A 14,869-nucleotide genomic window follows, 5' to 3' on the forward strand; every position below is an offset into this window, starting at 1 on the left:
CTGAACGAGATTGGTGCAACATTTGTTCCGTTTGTGCTTTCCAGTTCTTCATGGCTTCCATCTCTGCTTGGATGATGGACACCTTCGCTTGCCAGGTGGACACCTTTTCTTTAAGTTGCTAATTCTCCATTTCCATCTTCTGCATCTGAAGAAGCATATCCTCCCTTTGAGATTCAGCTTCCCTACACGCTTGGTCAAGCTCAGCACGAGATGTCACAGTCAAAGAAGATGACAATGTTGGGGTGATGCATAGACTGCCAAGACCATTCAACCAGCCCTTCGCGTGTTCCCCAAGCACCTTCTTGTAGATGTTGTCATCTAAAACTAGCTCACTCCCCTCTAGAACCAGTGCATTCCTCAGCTTGACCATCCTCGCCTATTTTTAGTCATGAAAATGTAGACAATGAAGAAATAAGAATACAACTTTGATGTATTGAATAAAATAATGAACCAAATAATATATTTGACGTACATGTTTGCTCTCCACACCTAGGCACCACTCCCCCAATTGTAACATCGCGACCCACCAAGCTGGGCCTGGGTGTCACGTGTTCTATTACCCGTACCTGGCATCCTTATCTCAATCACACAACAGAAATAACAACAATTTCTTTAAATATATCAGAGTTTCTACAACTATATACATTTTAAAAACATAACTCAGCATCTAGCATTCACAAATATTTACAACTCTGAAAACATAAATATATTACAACCCCAAAAATTATGACCAAAGTTTATACCCTCGCTCTCTTTCAAAAATGCTACACCAGCCCGAGCTCATTAGGCTCGATCACGTGAAGATCCTGAAAAAGATAAAATTCCATATCGGGTGAGACACATCTCTGTAAGTCGGAATAGATTAACACCAATATGTGGTTATCATGAGGTTTGTGTACAAATATATATAATCATCATTTATAATCATATCACAATCATGAAAACATTTTCTTTCCCTACTCACATATATGCAGTGTATTTTAATAAAACGAGAGTTCCTAAGGATTGGAGTGATTACTTGCCCATATTAGTAGCACCCCTCTGCTTTGATACCTTATGCAACCCATAGCTACAACTGAAGCATATCAAGGCACTTACTTTACTCAGTAAGCCCTAAGATGGATAATTTATCTCGTACACTCACACATATTCAAACAAAAGTTTATTAGCAAAAGTTTCTGAGAATAGGGAAGATTACCCACCCATACAAGTAGCTTCCCTCTGTCCTAATACATTATGCAGCCCAGTATAGTTACATCTGATACCTATCAGGGCCCTCGTTCTTAGCAAGCCCTCAGGCGAAGAGTATAATTTGCCCCAAATAAATATGATACTACAATATACAATTCATTCTTACTTTACTAGGAATTTGTTATCTCTGTAATATATATATTTTTATGTTCTCAATAGTTCATATTACATAGTTCACTTTCATAGTTCACATTACGTGAATCTCATGTATAGTTTCCATCACGTGAATCTCATATAAAGTCCACATTATGTGCATCTTATGTAAAGTTCACCTTACGTGGATCTCATGTCATATACATCATCTACAATAGTTCACAACACGTGAATCTCATGTCATATCAAACAATACACATGCAATACATATTCTTATCACAATTCAGTATTCCCAACATCTCATAAATATACATATCATAATTCATCATAGCATTTACATTTTACTCATGCCACACCATTTAAATAATACACATAATCATATCAATTAAAATAAAAAAAGCCAACCCATGTTCTTCCTTCAGTTTATTGAAAATACACATTTAATATTCTTCACAAACACAACTCTAGGCTCAAAATTGTTGTCCAAATGGTTGACATTCCTTTTAAAACTCCTATGATAATCATATACATTTATAGACACGTATATTTTCCATTTAAATCGGTAAATCAATAAAAACTATTGGCTTAATCTATTCTCTTTACCTAATTTCTTGAATTACGCTGACAGGAACCCCAAAATGATACTTGTGGCGCTCACCCGAATCCTAAATAAAAAACCCTAGTTTAATCAGATAAACTCCAAATAACCTATTATTTCAACACTTTCTCAACCCATAAACCTCAAATAAATGTCTAAAACCCTAAAATTAAGATTCCTACCCCTTACCTCAACTTTGGAGTGATTCTTGAAAAGCCCAGTTTAGAAATCTGCTCCGCTAGATGTGTGGAGAATCTCCTCTAGAACACCATAGCTGTCTCCGTTTGTCGATTCAGGTTGAATCTAGGTCGAAAACTTAGAGAGAAGGCAGAGAGGATGTTTTTAGAGAGAGAAAATGAAGTCAAAATATATTTTATTCGTAGAGAAGCTTCCTCACTTCTTTTTATACACACTGTTGCCACATGGCTTCGTAGACGAGAAGACAAGATTCATTGATGAACCATAGATGGTAATTCATCGACAAGAGGATACATTCGTTGATGAAACTTAAAATATGAAATTCATTCACTCAGGATCTCTTCATCGACGAGGGGTTGAACTTCGTTGACGATCTGTAGAAGAACACTCATCGACGAAGACAGGAGATTCATCGACAAGGACGTCTGCCTTTTTCTTTTAAAAATTTTCCATTTCCCCTTATTTTTGATTTATCTACTCTATTTATTATCTTTACTAATTATTTTAATAGTTATATTTTTTCAGGTCTTTACATTCTCCCCTCCTTCAAAAAATTTCATCCTTGAAATTTCGCTGATCATTCATTTTTCTCATTTCTTACAATTGTTAACCCACTATATCATACAGTTCAATATACGCCATCATTTGAAATTCTATATTAACGACAATCAAATAAAACCTTCATTATTTTAAACATAAACTCATAACTGCCCCCTTGGCATTATCTGCCTCGTCTAGGATCATCGTGTAGACATGTGCTGGTCCACCTCCACCTCGGGGTACTTGTTGATTTCCCTAGTTCTGATTCGGTGCAGGTGTATTCGGCAACAACACATGAGAGTTCCGATTAATATGCCTCCGCTTACCGCACCTATAGTAGTTAGGACCCCCAGCTCGGCATTCAACTCTGTACCCCTTATTACATCTATGGCATATAGGGTAAGATAAATAATCTTGATACCCAGAATAACTTTGATATCTCATCTCCTGAATCGGGCCCATTGTGTCCCTTTCTCTCTTCCATGAGCCCTCACTACCCTCAGCCTAAAAACTGGGAGGTGTAGGCCTTTTTCTCTACTCTGATGGCTCTATACCACCCTGAATGCTCTTTTCTAGTATCGAAGCTTCATCTATCAAGTTGGAAAAATTTTGGAGTAGGAACCCTACCACAAGTTAAAAAATCCTACGTCTTAGGCCTTTTTCGAACATTCTGGCCTTTCTCCCCTCATTAGGGATCATAAAGGATGAGAAGTGAGACAGCTCCACAAATTTTTCCGCATACTCCCAACTAGTCATATTCCCCTAGTTCAAATTGGTGAACTCCTCAACCTTTTCCTCTATAGGGGAAAAAGGTAAATTCCTGTCAAAGAATAGCTCTTTAAATCATTCCTAGGTCAGCACCACTTTCACCACCCTTTCTCCCTTTAATAGCTTTGTAGAAAGCCACTAGCGTTTTGCATCGCCTGCCATCTTACATGCGGCATAGCAGACTTTCTGCTCGTTTGTGCAACCAAGTACTTCTAGTATTTCCTTTATTTGCTGGACCCAGTTTTTTGCAATCACTGGATCAGGTCCTCCCTCAAAAGTAGGAGGATTCAACCTCATGAATTCCTTGATACTACTACCCTGATCTACTGTTGGACAGTTCTGCTTTCTAGGTTCCATTCTCGTTTATGCCTTGACCTAACGGGCTATACCCCATAACATCGTGGAGGTATCAATATCCACTTCACTAGAAGTCGCTGAATCATCCCTTCCTTCAGCCTTTACGTCCACACCCCTAGGATCAATCTTGAAAATAGGATAGAAAAGAGATAAGAATTCCATTATTATAATCCCTATCAACATAATCATTAATCTAAATATACACCCAACTTTTCAATTTAGGACCAGTCTCACAGCTCAAAAACGAAATCATCTAAGGTTTACCGTGTCTTTTATGAGGTTGTTGACTACTTCAGAAAAATCATAGGAAATTGCCAATGTATTTACGCCTCCAAACTGCAAGACAAAATCCTATACTTCCCAATACCTAACCTACCCATTTCCTATCCTTATTATCACATATTCCTATACTCTGGTATTAATCATCCTTAAGTCTGCAAAATCCCAAAACCTAATGCTCTAATACCAAAATGTAACACCCCAAACCCACCAAGTGGGGCTCAGGTGCCATATGTTCTATTACCTGTACCTAGCATCCTAATCTCAATAACGCAGTGAAAATAACAACAATTCCTCAAAATATACCAGAATTTCTACATCTATATACATCGCAAAAACATAACCTAGCATCGAGTATTCACAAATATTTACAACTCTGAAAACATAAATATATTACAATCCCAAAAATTATAACCAAAGTTTATCCCCTTGCTCTCTTTCAAAAGTGCCACACCAACCCGAGCCCACTAGGCTCGATCACACAAAGGTCTTGAAAAAGATAAAATTCCATAACGGGTGAGACACATCTCAGTAAGTTGGAATAGATTAACACCAATGTGTGGCTATCATAAAGTTGGTGTACAAATATATATAATCATCATTTATAAACATATCTCAATCATGAAAACATTCTCTATCCCTACTCATATACATGCAGTGTATTTTAATAAAACGTGAGTTCCTAAGGATTGGGTTTATTACCCGCCCATACAAGTAGCACCCCTTTGCTCTGATACCTTATGCAAACCATAGCTACAACTGAAGCATATCAGGACACTAACCTTACTCAGTAAGCCCTTAGATGGATAGTGAAACCTAAGGTGTAGTCCTAAGAGGGGGGTGAATTGGGTTATTTAAAATTCCTTAGAGTCTTTTTAAGAGTTCTTGACTTTTTACAATTCTTTTAAAGACTTCTCATACTCTTGTTGATTAGGCAATCCACACAAACATTTACTTCTTCTATTCAATCCACAACCACAACATTCACAACCAATTGATTAACTTATCAAACCAAACAAACACAATACAAGTAATCAATATATGTTTTGCATTATTCAACCCTGTATATAAATATGTAAGTTTTGTAGTTGGCTTTTTGGAAATTAAGATAACATTCAATCACTCTTTTTAATAACTCATATTTTAAATAAACCCTTAGTTAAGAGATTTTCGGTGTTGATCAACCAATGTATTCCATGATCAGTTTCTTCAATCAATGCTAATAAACCCAATAAATTTTAATCTTAGGTTTATTTAATATCCAATATTATTTGCGAGATTAAAATGACACACCCACACAATTTATATTGTTGCTAGAATTTAAAGAGAAAAGGGAAAGCGAGTGACATCGTTGTTTTTACGAGGTTCGGCTTACCCCAGCCTACGTCCTTGCCTTAGGTCAACCACCTAAGGATTTCACTATACCTTATTCCTTCTAGGTGGAATAAAAACCTTTACAATTACCAACCTCTTTTTAAGGAAGAGAAACCTCTCCAAGCAACAACCAATGCTTGGTGCAATGATCCAACTATGCCTTGAACCGTCAAAGAGCTAATAGAAAAGAATAGGAACCTACGAACAAAAATACTCTCAAACAAAGAGCAAGTTGTACAAGTTAAATCACTAATCGTACTTCAAAACCAAAACTAAATAGAAAATATGAAGCTTAAGGTTTAGAAGTCACCAATGGTTCTTTCTTATTGATAAAGAAATCTTAGTTTCAAATCAGAACCAAAGCTTTTTAATCAACCAACAATTTTGTAGAGTTTCCCCCAGCAAGAGTGTGAGCAAGTATGAGCTTTAGGAGAGTTTTAGCGTAGAAATTGTGTATTGCTTGAGCGTATGTTTTCATTGAGCAAGAGAGGTATTTATAGAATTCTTAAAGAAAATTTTCTCATTTAACAAGTTGACATAGTGTATTTAGGTAACTTTTCAAAAGATATTAAATCATAGAATTAATTTTGAAAAACTTCCCGTATAGTTCGAAATTCAAAATCTCCGTAGAGTCAGTCGGCTGACTCACTTAACTTGGTCATTTTTGTACTAGTCAGTCGACTGGACAGGCGACTGAAAACATTCTGTCTCTCAAAAAATTAATTCTGATAAATTGTCAGTCAGCTGACTCAACTATGTTCAAAATTGTCAGTCAGTTGGACAGACCAGGGAGTCAGTCGGCTGACTGATCCTAGTTCAAAAATGGTTAGTCGGCTGACCAGTCCTCTCTTTCTCATTTTTGATTTTTAAACTCTAGTTCATTTTGAAAAGCTCAAGTACCACTCTTTCAAAATCATTTTCAAGGGGTGTAGAATAAATGTTTTCTAAGTCTTCTTATCCTAAAGAGCTTCACATATCTAAATAGTAATGAATTTGAAGTACTTACAAACATTCTTCTAAGCATAATCTCCTTAATCACTAAGTCTTGCAGCCTCTTGAGGTTCAGTCTTTACTTCAAGTCCTGCAAAGCCTTTAAGCTCTTCATGTGTCTCTTATTTCTTCAATATTCTGAGAAGCTTTCATTTGATTGTCTTTGATTTACTGCTTGCTTCCTCGATTAACCATGAGTGTCATTTGGCTTGGTCTTGAAATAAAACCACTCAACAACACATGTTAAAACATATTTAATTTTGTTATCATCAAAACATGATTGAAAAGCCCATTTAGGCCAACAATCTTCCCTTTTTTGATGATGAAAATCGAGAAGAAAAGATAAGGGTTCCTATAAAAAGGCTCCCCCTTACTGTAAGCATTCTTTCAATATTTTAAACATATGACATTAATTTTATTTTTTCAACATTTTAAGCATGTGACATCAGATTCATATATTATGTGAAAAATGTCAATGTGCTCTAAGTCAAAATCAAGGATATTCAATATACTAGTAACATACTCAACATAAGATTAAGGATATACGGATATACATAAAGAGTATTCATACTGAGCATGTAACTATTCAATATGGCATACATAGTTAAGGATAAGAGGATATACATAAAGAGTATTCATACTGAGCATGTGACTATTCAATATGACATACATACTTAACATGACTATTATGGCATACAAACTTAACATTTCATTACATCTTTGCTCTTTTCAGATTTCTCCCCCTTTGGACATCACTCAAAAACAAGGGGAAAGAGATAAATCATATAGGCAAAGCTACCAAAAAAAGTGTTTTGTCATACAAAATATCAAAGTACAAGCAAAAAGTTCCAAGCTTGCAAGTGAAAGCACATGAAGAGACAAACCCTAGGTCAGTTGACTGACCACTCGAATGGCTCGAGTTTCTATAAACGAGCTTAGGGTTTTTCCATCAGTCAGTCGGCTGACCTCAGGGTTAGTTGGCTGTCCGCTCTCTAGTCTAGGAAGAATAATTTAGTCAGTCGGCTGACTTCAGAGTTAGTTGGCTGACTGGCCTCTGTTCCAGGAAAACTAATTCAGTCAGTCGACTAACTTCAGAGTCAATTGGCTGACTGTAGATTTTTCTTTAAGCTTTCTCCTTTCACTTAATTTCTCTACTATATAGTAGACCAAGCTCTCTTCTAATAGTTATGAATCTATCTTTTAGGAGAGGTGTAGTGAGGATATCAGCCCATTGATCATTTGTATTGATAAATTCTAGAATGATGTCTTCTTTTTGAACATGATCTCTTAGGAAGTGATGTCTTATGTTAATGTGCTTGGTTCTTGAGTGTGAAATGGGATTTTTAGATATGTTTATCGTACTCGTATTATCACACTTAATTGGTATAATTGTGTATTCAAAGTTAAAATATCTTAACTGTTGTTTCATATATAGTGTTTGTGCACAACAACTCCCAATTGCTACATATTCAGCCTCAATAGTTGATAAGGCTACGGAGTTTTGTTTCTTAGAGAACTAAGAGACTAATGATCTTCTTAGGAAGTGGCATATGCCACTTGTACTCTTTCTATCTATTTTACACCCTGCATAGTCTGCATCTGAATAACTAATCATTTCAAATCCAGTGTCTATAGGATACCAAAGTCCTAAGTTCATAGTGCCTATTAAATATCTAAAGATTCTCTTAACAATTATTTGGTGTGATTCTTTAGGTGCTGATTGAAAACGTGCACACATACACACACTAAACATTATGTCAGGTCTACTGGCTGTTAAGTATAGTAAACTTCCAATCATGCCTCTATAATACTTTGTGTCTACAGGTTTTCCCTTTTCATATTTGTCTAGGCTGATAGAGGTACTTATAGGTGTTCCTATGGGTTTACTATTTTCCATACCGAATTTTTGTATCATTTTTCTTATGCATTTTGATTGACTTAAGAAAGTCCCATGCTTGGCTTGTTTAATTTGTAATCCAAGAAAATAGTTTAACTCCCCCATCATGCTCATTTCAAATTCTTCTTGCATACATTTTGCAAATTCTTTACATAGATATTCATTAGTAGCACCAAATGTTATATCATCTACATAGATTTGAATTAGAAGTATATCATCTTTCTTGGTTTTAATGAACAAGGTACTATCAATTTTCCTCTTGAAAACCCCTTCTCAATTAGAAATCCACTAAGTCTTTCATACCAAGCCCTAGGGACTTGTTTTAATCCATATAAAGCCTTAGTTAGTCTAAATACATGATTAGGATTTTCTATATTTTCAAAACTCGAGGGTTGTTCAACATATACCTCTTCATTAATATACCCATTTAAAAATGCACTTTTAACATCCATTTGGTATAGCTTAAATTCTTTGTAGGAAGTATAAGCTAACAGTATTCTTATAGCTTCCATTCTAGCTACAGGGGCAAAGGTTTCATCATAGTCTATCCTTTCTTCTTGGTTATACCCTTTAGCTACAAGTCTAGCTTTGTTTCTAATGACTATACCATTCTCATCCTTTTTATTTCTAAATACCCATTTAGTTCCTATGATCGAATGATTTTTAAGTTTGGGTACTAATTTCCATACTTTACTTCTTTCAAATTGGTTTAATTCTTCTTGCATAGAAATTATCCAAGAGTCATCTTTAAGGGCCTCTTCAACATTTTTAGGTTCATCTTGAGATAGGAATGCATAGTGATTACATAGATTTTTTAAAGAAGATCTAGTAGTTACACCTCTAGATGGTTCACCTATAATTTGATCTTGAGAGTGGTCTTTGACATACTTCCATTCTCTTGGTAATTCAGGATTTTTTATAGGTTCATCTTTTGGGGTTTCTTCATTTACTTCCTTTTCTTCCTTGATTTCTGCCTCATCCTCATTTTTGAAAATATCATCATTTTCTTCATTTTTGACTTCTCTTGAAAAAGGATTTGATTCATCAAAGTATACATGAATTGATTCAATTATGGTGAGTATTCTTTTGTTATAGATCCTATAGGCCTTGCTATTTGTAGAGTATTCTAGGAGAATTCCTTCATCCGATTTAGCATCAAATTTTCCTAGGTTATCTTTGTTATTGAGAACAAAACACTTATACCCAAAAACAAGAAAGTAAGTTATGTTAGGCTTTCTTCCTTTCCATAATTCATAAGGTGTCTTGTTTAGACTTGATCTAATAGAAACCCTATTAATTACATAACAAGCTGTATTTACAGCGTCGGCCCAAAAATACTTGGGTAAGTTATTTTCATTAAGCATAGTTCTTGCCATTTCTTAAAGAGTTCTATTTTTCCTCTCCACAAATTTATTTTGTTGTGGGGTTCTAGGTGCTGAAAAGTTGTAACTTATACCATGATCATTGAAAAAATTTTCAACATCTTGATTCTTAAATTCTCTTCCTTGGTCACTTCTTAGGTTTGAAACATTGTATCCTTTCTTATTTTGAAGCTTCTTGCATAGAGTGATTAACAAATTACAAGCTTCATCTTTGTTAGCTAAAAACAATACCCATGTGTATCTAGAGTAATCGTCAACAATTACAAAGGTGTATTATTTTCCTCCTAAGCTTTGAGTTCTAGTAGGACCAGACAAGTCTAAGTGTATGAGTTCTAGGGGTCTAATTGTTGATATATGTTTCTTCCTTTTGAAGCTTGTCTTAATTTGTTTTCCTAGTTGACAGACATCACAAATTTTATCTTTGATAAACTTGATATCAGGCAAGCTTTTAACTAAATTCTTTTTGGATAGTTTAGATATGAGATCCATGCTAGCATGTCCTAATCTTCTATGCCAAAGCCAACTATCTTCACTCATGGCAGCTAAGCAAGTTATATCTTGAGAGATCAAGCTATCAAGGTTTATGCAACACACATTATTCATTCTATGTGTAGTGAATAGTGTCTTATGATCCTTGGAATTCTATATTATGCATTTGTCTTTCTTTAACATTATTTTAAATCCTTTGTTGCTAAGTTGACTAATGCTTAATAGATAATGCTTTAGACCATCTACTAACAAGACATCATTAATAGTGAGTGAAGAGTCTTTACCTATCTTACCAATTCCAATGATCTTGCCTTTTGCATTGTCACCGAAGGTTACATATCCTCCATCCTTTTGAGTGTGAGAAGTGAACTTTGATTTATCTCCCGTCATATGTCCTGAACATCCGTAGTCCAAGTACCATTTTTCTCTAGATGGAGTGGACCTAAAGAAAACCTACAAGAAAGGATTTATGTTGTTACTTTTGGAACCTAAACTTTCTTAACTGTCTTTAAGTTTTTCTTTCTTTTGTTTAGTGTTCCATTGTAACCAATTCCTTCTTTATTAGCAGCCATCCTTTGTTGTCCTACCATTTTTTCAAAGTTTTCTTTACCTCTTGTAAAGTTGTAGATAATTTTCTCCTTATCTAGAACTAAGTTTTTAAGATAAATTATTTCTAGCTCTCTCTTGCCATCTTCATCCACTTGAAACTTAACTAATTTTTGAGACATGTTATCTACTTTCTTCTCAAGCTCATCAATCTTTAGGTCTTTTTCTTCTTCAACAATTTCTTAAGATTCAAGATGATTTCTAAGTGTCTCTTTTTGTTGTTTCAAGCTTATGTCCCTTTTTGACCTTGATGAACTTATTATGAAGAGAGAATAATTCAACTTGAAGTTCTTTATAAGAACGCATGCTTTCACATGAATTATTACATGATTCAACACACGAATCTTCTGAGTAAGAGTTTACCTCTTCGTTGTATGTCATGAAGCACATGTTTGCTACTTCTTGTTCGCTGGATTCGCTCTCTGATTCACTCGAACTTGTGTCATCCCAAGTTGCTTTCATTGCAGGCTTCTTTTTTCTCTTTTCCTTCTTGAGTTGTGAGTAGTCTGACTTGATGTGTCCGGTCTTTCTACAGTGATAACAGGTGGGTGGTTTATTTTTTCTCTTGTAATCCTTTTTGCTATTTTCACCTTTTTTCAGTTTTTGATCGTCTGAATTTTCTAGTGAATTTCTTGTTTCTTTTGAAGAATTTTCCAAGTCTTTTAGTTATGAAGCTAATTCTTCATCTTCTAATTCATTAGATTCATTATCTTCTTTACTTAAATGTTCTTTTGAGGCTTTTAGAGCTATAGATTTCTTATTTTATTTTTAGTGTTTCTTCTTTCAAAGTCATTTCATAGGTTAGAAGTGATCCTATAAGTTTATCTGGTGAAGTTGTTTTGAGATTTCTACCTTCTGCTATGGCTATGGCTTTTGGTTCCCAAATAGGTGGAAGTTTTCTTAGAATTTTGAGAATCATCTCATGGGTGGAATATCTGTAAGGCGACTGGCAGTGGAGATGGAGTGCTACTGGAACTCCTCCCTAAGTGCAGCGGATGATGATGCCACGTCCTGCAGGTCTGACTGAACTGATCCTCGAAACTGTGTGAACATGTCAGACAAGCTGGAGATAGCAGCTATGAGATCCATGTTCGATGGTTGTGGAGGCTGTGGTGGCTCCTGTGGGGCCTCTACCTATGCTGCTGGTGCTCTAGAGGGTTCCCAAATGTTGAAAGTGTCCGCCGGTCGTCTCCTCTTTAGTGAAGCCACATTCGTCCTCGTGACTCCAATGTTCTTAAATAGCTTGTTTAGAATGCCCCCATATGGCATGATCACTCGGTGGCCAATCGTCTTGGCCATCATCCAACGAACAATCAAACTAGGCAAGTCCAACTTCTTTCGAGCAAAAAGGCACCACATAATGAAGCAGTCTAAAAATGAGACATGCACTCTAGATCCCGCATTGGGCAGGACATTGTATGTGATCAGGTGGTGCACGACCTTAGCCTCAAGAGAAAACTGTCTATAATATAGTGGATGGTTCTGGCTAGCAGTGCCAGGGTTAGACATAGAAGGTTGGTGAATGTGGCTACAATAAATTCCTACTCAAAGATCCAGGAGTTAACCGCATCGGGGCACTCAAAGTCACCACGGCCAATGTCTAGGACGTCAGAGATATATTATGCGTCAAAACGCACACCTGTCCTCAAAACACGGGAGAAGTACCCGTTTTCGTCATTGCCCAGGTTGGCATAGAACATCCTAACAAAGGTTGGGTAATGACCCCCAGGCTGGTAGGAGATAAAAGATCTCCAGCCCTGATACTCGAACATATCCAAAATATTTCGAAAATACTGGTTCATGAAATCTAAGTAGAGTATCTTCCCTAATATAGCCTCCTTGGGACGAAATTCCCGTATATACCGGACTTTGCACCTCTCTAAGATAAAATTCTCATCTTCTGCGTGTGCAAGATCATGAGCTTCTATGTGAGCCATGGCAATGAGGGTATGAGGTTAGGATGGTCAGAAATGCAGTGAAGAAAAGGGAATTCTCTCTAGATTTCTCGCGCAAATGAGCTGAAAATGAAGAAATCATACATATATATATATATATATATATATATATCGCAGCTCGGTCGACCAGAACTCGATACGGTCGATCGACGCTTGAGATTTCCCAGGCACTGACACATTTCGGTCGACCGAGGAGAAAATGAACTAGAAGGGTTGGTCAACCGAGAGGGTGCACTGTGCCATGTTTTGGTCAACCAGGGGGAAACCGAAAGTGTTGGTTGATCGAGGGAGTTTGTTCACAAGGGTTCGGTCGATCGTAAGTGTCAAGGTCAACAAGGTCCTGGTCGATCGGGGCATTTTACAACTACAGTGTTCGATCCACCGAGCATAGTGAATTTTCCCTGATTTTGCCTTATTTTGATCCAAAGTTCTCCCTAAGGTCCAGACTTGATATGTTATAATCTGGATATGATTCTTAGGGGTTCTTGGTGAAGAAATATTGATCAAATGAAGTGCATACGAAGAATTGACTTATTGACCTATTTTGGGCACCGAGCACTAAGGAGTATGATGACTTTTCTTAGACCAGTGCTTCATGATGATTAGAGAGCATCCTATAGAAATGATGTCATAGAGAGGCAAGGATACAAGCCAAAGATGAGTGAAGAATTCACCAAGTATGATCGTGGTTTGGTGATGACTCCCTATGGATGAGATAAACCAGAATCGAAGGATTTGCAACTTTAATTCAAAGAGACCAATTCCCTAGAAGGTACTTCAAATCTGGTTATAGCTATGAGAAGCACACAATATGCATTAGTCATTCAAGATCAATGGTGCTTTAAGCCTAGAGTGATATCTTGATTTCGTTTTAGGCTTTTCACATTTAAAAGTGAGTTTAGGGTATAGTGATGTGGGATATAAGATGGAACCCTAAAATTCAACTTTGTGCAATGGACAACTGCTGCTTAACTTTATGTTTTTCATGTTGGCAAGGGTTAAGCAATTAGAACTAAATACCGGGCGTACTTGCCATGTCCATTTGGAAGTGGATAAAGGTTCTTAGTATAACAAGATAGCTTAGTGAGTGTACATACTAAGAATTTTGTTTTAATCATCAATCACTTCCTAATCCTGCAATCGTCACAACCCCTAAACCTAGGAACAAAGGAAGAATATCAAGAATGCATTTTCTGTTTGAATTTGTTTTTCCCAAGTCCTACAGGGTTTGCTTGGCTAATTATCCATTTCATTTCCTTTTCTAGTCCTTTGGCACTTCTTAGTAAGCAATTAAGCCACGTATGCCACACAGATTTTCAAAATAAGTGGGTATAGAATACACGTGAGGAGTTGTGCTTATTTATTCCATTTCTCTTCAGTGAGGGTAGTCTGTTGGTTCTATGTAAGCAACCTGAACCCTTTTTTAAACGAGTTTTCTTTTTAGGACCAAATGGGTTGTTTAGGTGGTCTTTATCACTTGGGAGTTTGAAAAACATTTTAGAATAATTTTTACCTTTTCTTTCTAAGAAAATGATTTTCAAAGCTTTCTCCATTTTTCTCCTTTCTAGTGTGGCTCAATATTCCTTCAAATCATTTAAGTGCTTTGCCACCTTTTCATTTTCATCTTTCAAGAATGTTTTCTTCTTTGATATCTCAACTAGAATTCTATGCATTTTAAATGATGTCTTTTCTAGTTCTATATGTGAGGGCATGTTTTCATTGTAAAATTCAATACATGATTCATCACAAAGTTTATTACGATAACATTCATATGAATCAATGCATACAGTATTATCATCAAAACCAATAGATGACCCATCATACAATATATCACATGATTTGACATAAGAGTCATTATAGCATGCATCACATGGATTATTGTCCGAGCTAATACCATAGATATCACTAGAGCAATCGGATGATTCATTGCATGATATATTCCTATATTCAACATGAGAATCATCAAGTGCATTTATAACAAAACTATCACAATATTCAATAGATGATTCAACATTATATCCATCATAGCAATCAGCAATAGAGTCATCTACAGAGGCTGAGATAGGGGCATATACCTCACCGGCTGTTACTA

Source organism: Malania oleifera, chromosome 6, assembly GCF_029873635.1.
Source record: "Malania oleifera isolate guangnan ecotype guangnan chromosome 6, ASM2987363v1, whole genome shotgun sequence".
Classification (NCBI taxonomy): domain Eukaryota; kingdom Viridiplantae; phylum Streptophyta; class Magnoliopsida; order Santalales; family Ximeniaceae; genus Malania; species Malania oleifera.